The sequence below is a fragment of the Capsicum annuum genome, chromosome 5 (genome assembly GCF_002878395.1).
Source record: "Capsicum annuum cultivar UCD-10X-F1 chromosome 5, UCD10Xv1.1, whole genome shotgun sequence".
NCBI lineage: Eukaryota > Viridiplantae > Streptophyta > Magnoliopsida > Solanales > Solanaceae > Capsicum > Capsicum annuum.
This window is the reverse complement of record NC_061115.1, coordinates 50,911,081-50,919,388: the sequence shown is the minus strand read 5'-3', so window position 1 is coordinate 50,919,388 and position 8,308 is coordinate 50,911,081.

Sequence of the window (8,308 nt, the reverse complement as noted above, 5' to 3'; positions counted from 1 at the left end):
TTGTTAGGTTATTATAAGATAGCCCATTAAGTGTATAATATTGTTTTGTCAAGTTAATAAGTTGTAATTCAACGTGAAACTTCAACCACTCAACTTATGTTTTTTTACAAAAATGCTGAAAATAAAGTTTACAGCTTATAAGGATACATTTTATGTAACTGATATGTTTCAAAGGAAAAAATATCTAGAAAATGTAATGGCGTAATTTTTTTTTTTTTTTTTAACGTGTACTACCTCCATTTTAAAATAGTCGATCTTTGTTGATTTGACACTTTCCTAAAAAAAAATTTAATAGAGGTTAATTTTACTAAATTAGCCTTATTAATTATGCTTTGAAAATATAAATTTGAGTTTAAACACTTTGTTTAGTCATATAGTGATAAGGATATTATTGGAATATCATATTAACATTCTTTTGATTTCATAAAAAGGACAACTAAATTGAAAAAATTATTTTTAAAAAGAGGACCAACTATTTTGAAACGGGGGAGTACCAAAGAGCTGATTTGAATATGCTGATGATATGTCACGACTTGAACTGGGGCCCTGGCAGTGACGGGCATCCCAAACCAACCAAAGCCTGAGATGACCTTTTAGTCTTACCTTATGAGCAAAGTAATAATAAGAATTTCTTGAAGCTAACCAATGGAATAAAAGAAATTTAATAACCAAAAGAGTAAGTTTGTAAATTAAAACTGAATCAACAATGTAACAACCCAGCACTGTCTACAAAGCCTCTAACCACGGAATACCAACCAAGTGGGGACATGACCCCAACTATGCTAGAAGAAAATCAAAAGTACTGAAATAGTAAAAAGACTAAAAGGAAACAAGACTTTCCGAATGATAGAGGGCTCACCACTTCACCAGTTGTCCAACAGGAATACTGAACCACCTAAGTTGCACAGGGTAACAGAAAAGACTTTCGAACCTGTATCATGAAATGATGTAGTGTGCAGAGACGGTCATTACGGTGAGTACTGGCACGCAATCCAGAAAAAGGGATAGAATATACATTTACAAAAAATAAGTCAGAAAATATATACTCCACAACCACCAAGATAATAGAATGTCGAGCTAGGGGACGATGAACATGCAGACATGACCATTTAAAATTTAATTCTTAACTATATAGCTTATACCAACTTTCAGACACCCACTGATTATATGGGTTTGGTTCTTCCTACCAGAAGGGCCTTAATCCAAGTTAGCCACATGGACCAAGGATTAGGCTAAAGTCATCAATAGACAATGACCTCATAATAAAATAACAGTGTACTACTACGCGAAGCAAGCACACAACGGTCATCCATATTTCAGGACAAGACATCTCAATATCAGCAAACGTGGTTTCAAGTGTTGGTCCATTCGGGACCACACTATCTTGGTGAAGCTACATAATTCTCCTTAAGCCCAGTTAAAATATTTTTTTCACATATCATTAACCATAGAGTTTTTTATTAAGGCACTTCTAAATTGGTATCGTCATATTAAGACTTGAAAGCCATTTTAATTATGCCATACTGTATTCATTTAACCATTTAGACTCCAATTTCTATTTTATTAGCCCGCAAGGGAGTTTCAAAAACTTTTTTTCCTTTTCACTAGCTAATATTATGTAATTTTCCAAAGAAAAGTTTAGACATTATGAAAGCCTTGTTTAAAAACTAAATTTTGATATGAGTTGAGGTTCATGTAATTATCATGCAGAAATCTGTAATATTATTAGTCCATAATACCTATTCCATCATATTTACATGACCCAGTTCAGTTTTAAAACCCGATGGTCACACATATAAACCATCCGCACAAGAAGAAATTAGTTTAAAGTTTCCACAATAAAATTACCTCAATCCTAGTTTAAATCAAACATGCAAGAACACATAAATATCGAGTAAATTAATGTAACTATAATTAAAATAGGGAGTGTCCAACATGCCTTTTTGAAGAGAAATTTCCTTGGAGATAACAAGAAGAGAAACCCTTATCTTAAACCCTAACTTTATTACCTTTTAACCTAGCTTTTTGTTCACTTTTTAGGATGAAGAGGAGAAAGAAGGTGTAAAATCTCATAACTGATTAGTAAATAGGTTTATATAGAGAATAGATTCGTTTAATAGGGTAAAAGACCAAAAAGCCCTTGTCCCAAACTAAAAAAACTAAAAAGTAACCTTTTTTACCCTTGGGCATGGCACGCCCTTATCCCGCCAACCCAAGAGAGTGAAACACTCTTATCATAGCATGCCTAGAGTATGACACACTGTTATCATGGACCCTCACTGATTTGGAGTCCCAAAATAACCCTAAACGCTTTTAAAAAATATTTAAACTCTTCCTAATGGTCTTGTTACCATTTATTATCGTGATTCAAGTAAAAAATTATCTTTAAACACTAGGGAGGGTTCAAAATAAAATCATCATAATTTTTAGGATCTTACATTATCCCCCATCCTAGGATCATTCATTCCCGAATGAGAGTTTAGAACACCCTTAGCATGATAATAGAAAAAACAAAGAGAAATTCAAGAACAAATTTAAAATACAATAGGATATGAAGTAAGATTCGTACCTTAAGCACTTTCGTCCAACATGGAAACAAGTATGGGTATTTAGTGTAATACCCCTCATTTTCGAGCTAGAAATCGAACCATCATTCCTACGTGTGTAAAATTTCATCCCATGATTTATATTTAAATTAATGTATCATGAACCTTACCCTATTATATTAAGTGATAATGAGGTGAAAAATATTCACATAAATCAATTAGAATAAAGTCGAGCTAGGAATCTTTGATTCATCCAAAGTTTGGTATTCGATTCTACAAGGTTTAACTTTGAACGTGTAAAACCTTTTATGTATTAGGAATTTTTAAATACAATACCCACCAAATTGTAGATAATTAAGTCAGCTTTCTAATGATACCAATTTTGCCTTAATCCGATACCAGAGCAAAAAGTTATGATCATTTCCGTTAGAACCAGTAACCCACCGCGATAATGGAGTGTCGCGATGAGATCCAAAATTGGGATTTAGTCGTGAATTTTAACTTTGAGGGATAGTGTTCTTTTCCTTACAGTACCTAGTCATGATAACTTAATATTTAAGCGATAGTAGGGCATTATTTGCCCAAAAATACTCAAATATTCTCTCCCGAAACAAACCCTAACTCCTTTCCAAAGATCAAGAATCCAGCTTTATGTTAAAGATTTCCAAGAAGCAAATCAAGATTTGGGTCCTATTCCTCGAACTAAGTAATCTAAGGTACGTGGGGTTTTTCTAAACTGCATGGGCATGGTGAAATTATTTTATTAAGTTTAACATTTAGAAATCATATATTCATGCTGAGTTTTGAGAAAAATTTAAGGAATATGCATTATAAATCCTTTTCAATGATATAATGTTTTGGTCCTGAGGCTTTCCCCTGAAATCTTAATTTTATCATGTATATATATATGTGTGTGTGTGTGTGTGTGAATTTTTGAGTTTTAAAACATGAATTAAGAGCATGAATAATGAATTTTCCCTCTTTCATTGTGTTACTTCTTGATTTACTAGTCATGGTTTACTAAATGACATGTCTTAAAGTATGAGTTAAGAGCTTTACAATCTTATATGAACTTTACGTTGGTTGTGAAATAGAGAGAGGGATAATTTTTTGTTGTTAAATGCTAAATATGATAATCGAAGAAATTGCATAATTGTTTTGAGAAATTGACCATCATTTGTTGAAATATTGAAAAGAGAGAATCTTTGTATGGTTTGACATATATTTTGAAATATGAATCCTCTTATACTGTTTGAATATTTTGGTGGTATAAATATTGTTTTAAATGAAATAGTTGTACATGATATTTTATGGCTTAGAAGATATGACTTGTAAGTCTTGGTATGATGATACCAACGAGATGAATTCCACAACAGAGTAAGATTTTTAGATTTTAATTTTAGAGAATCCATGTCTTAAAGAGTTAAAAATGGGCTTAAAGAGAGTTAGGTGGTTACCCGAAGAATGCATTTGAGTGTAAGAGCTCATTACCAGAAATTGTGTATTGCCGATACGAGTTTATTATGTCCCCAAGAGAGACCATATGCTGGCCTAGTTCCCTTTGGCGTATTAGAGATAGAGACTCCAGTCCTTGAGGAAAACTCGGGTTGGGGGCTTGGCCATCGAGTTAAGGGCCGATCCATATAGCCTATGGGATTGTAGAGTTGCAGGGTGTACCACTTAGCTTAGAAGTAAGATAAGGAGTGAGTTGTGATTTTAATGAAATATTTTAAAGTCTTTCAAGTATGCCCATGCATTTTTCTATATTGTATGTAAACTGTTTTATAAATTAGTATCGCTTATGTTGTATAAAAGTACATTATTTTGGATTGATCTGCATACCAGTACATTTGTACCCCTTATATTTCAAGATCTGATGCACAGTCCTGGGTCCCACTAAGTAGTAGATTGTTTAGACGAAGTTTGTTGTTGGTGAGCCTCCCTTATTTTGGAAGGCCTTAGTTATTGGACATTACTATTTTATTTTTGCTTCATGGTCTGACTGGGGACCTTACCCCAGTATTTATAGAGATGTTGGTTTTTGTATTGCTAGAGATTTCACAAACTATTTCTCATGTGGTTTCAAATGTTTATGAACTAAATTCTGTATTGTTTAGTTGAACCTCGAAAATGACCATGATTCTGTATATCTATTTTTTTTCAGCTTTTGCTACTTGTATGAATGGTGTGTGTGATTACCAAATAGAAATGGGTGCTTGGGCCTTCATAGTTTGGGATGCTCATCGTAGCCAGGGCCTCGGCTCGAGTCATGACAAACTTAGTATCAGAGAACGGTTCATGGTCCCAAGATGTCCGCATAATCGCATCGGGTAGATGTAATACCCCATACTTTTTCTAGCTTAAATTCATTCTTAGAATATCAAGGAATAGCTTTTGAAAATGAATACCTTTTATTTCATGTTAAATTTTCTAGATTTAGACCCTTCATTGTTTGGGAAATTAATTAAGATTTCTGACGATATCAAATTTGCCTAAATTCAATACTCAGCTGAGAAATTATGGCAATTTTAGTAAAGCAGTGTGCCACCTGGGCACTCACCGCATCGCGGATATAGTTAAAATCTCAATTGTAAATTCCAGTGGACCTCCATGATAGCCCCGCATCGCGGAGAAGACCAATTTCCCAATTGTCACATTCTAGTAGACCAACACGATCTTATCGTATCGCGTTGGTGGCCAAAATGGCATTCCAATAGAGTACCGCGATGGTAGTGCGTCCCTGAGAACTTCTAGTTCCATTTGTCATTTTCCAGTAAGCCACCGTGATAGTGGCACGTCGCGGTGGCCTACAAAATGGGGAAAATCCTTTAATTTCCAGCTTGATTTAATGTTTAAAAGGGGGTGTATTGGTCAATTCCCAAGTCCCCCAATTCATCCAAAACATAAGATTTAACTTATTCTAAGCCTATTATACTCATTATTCATCAATTTTCTCTCAAACAAAAACTCTAGAAATCAAAGGCTTCTTCCCCAAGAAATCAAATTCCACCATTGTTTCTCCAAGAAAGCTCCAAATTGCGGATTTTCAAGATAAGATAATTAAGAACTCATCTTCAAGAACTTAAATAGGAATCCAAAATTCAAGATTCTTTATTTAATCATCAATTAAGGTTTGTGGGGTATATGAACAAGGATCTTCTTTTATCCTTGTACCCCAAACCAAGTTTGTATTTCAAATCTACATGATTTTGAATGATTATACATGAATTTTAAATTAAGGTTTATACCCATTATAGCTATTTGCAAGATTATGAGTTTTTGAGAGATTTTGAAGATGAATTGCATGTTTATTTTCATATTTTCATGTCTATTGCAGTAAATTTCAGATCTTGAGATGAATTATTATTATTTTTATGATCAAGCATGATTATTATGATGTTTTGACCTAAACTTGATACATGGGTTTGTAAGCCCTAGATTATATATTAATATTTCAAGAAAGATAATGCTTTAAGCATCCTTTGAGCAGATAGATTATTTTAAATTTTTCAATAAAACATTGATCTTTCAATCTTCAGATAAGTTTTGGAATTCACTTTACAGATTTATTACAGATTATAGAAATCAAAATAGCTTTATTTACATGTTGAATCAGATAAATGCATAACTGTTTTTATAATAATCCTTATGCTAGTTTTAAAGTAGATCTCCAATATAATGAGCACCAAAAGAGAAGTGTGGGATTAGCGTGCCCTATCTTTCACAGAACTACGTAGCCAACGTAGGTACAGATTATGAGATTATTTCCATTCTGATATGGGTGACAGTTATAGATGTGATCACTTAGCTTAGGTTATACTCCTTGGCAAGAGTATGACACCTCTCCTTATCATGAGGTTTTCCCCTTAGGAGAATGAGACGTTGGACTCCATGTTAGCTTACATAGTGTATGTCAGTTAAGAGAACCTCCCTGCTAGTTAAAGTAAAAAATTTATAGAAAAGCTTTTAGAAAACTAAGTGTAAAGGCTCACAGTTTTATTCAGAATATGCTTTACAGAAAGATAATAGTTACAGATTTCAGCTTTTATATTTTAGACATAGAAGTCAGTCCTTTCTACTCTTAGACAGTATGATTTAAAGACAGTATTAGCACAACTTTTAAAAATCAATGTTATGAATCACTAGATTTACAAAGTATGATTTGTTATTTATCAATATAGATTTCAGTATTTCAGATATTCTAGCTTTTGTGGGTCATTTACATTTAGCATGCATCATTTTACAAATTATGATGATGAGATAATGTCTTACTTATGAATAAACCCCCATATACTCAGTACATCATCAAAGTACTAATCCATATACACGTCTATATGCTAATTGTCTCATAATGTAGGTTTAGGTGCTCAAAATATGTAGTGTGAGTAGTTCGAGCATCTTCATCTATATCCGAAAGTTGGTGAGTCCTCATAGTTCTGGGACTTATTCATTCAGATATGGCAGCTTATTAGTTTATATATTTCAGTATTTCTTTTTAGACAATTTTGGGTTAGCTGGGGGTTTGTTCCAGTGACTCTCTAGTTATTAGTAGTATCGGCATGTCAAACTGCTAGATTTGATTCAGACTTACAGTATTGATTTTTAGACATTACATTTAGATTATTCTCACCTATCTCAGATAGTTTTTTTTTATTTAGTATGACTTTTATGTCTATATTTCCTTTATTATGAGATTCAAATCTAGTAAAAGGCAGACAGGGTTAGCTTAAGGATACTCATAGTCTTAAGCACCGTGTGACATCTTGGAATTAAATTTTGGGGTGTTACAAACTTGGTATCAGATCCTAAGGTTTATAAGAGTCCTAGGGAGTCAGACAAGCCGCGTTATGTAGAGTCTTGATCATGGGTGTAAAGTGTGCCACATTTATGAGCAAGAGGCTACGGGACATTATTAGAAAATCATCTCTTTTTTTCATGATCTATTGTTCTTACATTATCTCTAACTACTTTTAACTTGTTCTCTTACGTGACAGTTGAATATGTCTCCTTGTCGAGCTAATGCCTGCAGAAATGCTAACCAGCCACCCCTGCCCGCAGACCCTCCGAACGAGAACGTATCCCATATGGAGTTTATGGCTACCTTTTAGGCGTTGGTCCAAGCAGTGACTGCTAATATTCAGGGCAACCATCAAGCTGTAGTACTACTTCAGTAGAATAGTAATTTAGCAGCAGCCAAAATTAGAGATACCATGAGAATAAATTTGCCAGAGTTCTTTGGGTCGAAGGCAGGTGAGGACCCACAACTTTATTTAGATGAGGTGAAAAAGATCTCCCAGATTATGCATATTGCTGAAGAAGAGAGTGTAGATTTAGCAACCTATAGGTTGAAGGATGCAGGGTATGATTGGGTAGTTATGTGGAAGAATGGTAGAGGTGAGAATGCAGCTCTTATGAGTTGGCAGGTATTTTGAGATACTTTTCTAGATAGGTTCTTTTCGCATGAAATAAGAGAGGCTAAGATAGAGGAGTTTGTGAACCTGAGGCAGGGTTCAATGATAGTAAAAGAGTACTGTCTTAAGTTCAACCAGTTGTCTAAGTATGCCTCAGATATGATGGCTGATCCTAGGGAAAGTATGAGTAAATTTGTTACTGGAGTATCTAACTTGGTAGTCAAGTAGTATAGGACTTCCATGCTTGTTAGAGACATAGATCTTGCTAGGTTGATGATTCATGCTCAGCAAATTGAGGTAGAGAAGTTAAAGGGAAGAGATAAAAGTAATAAAAGGGGTAGAACAGGTTAG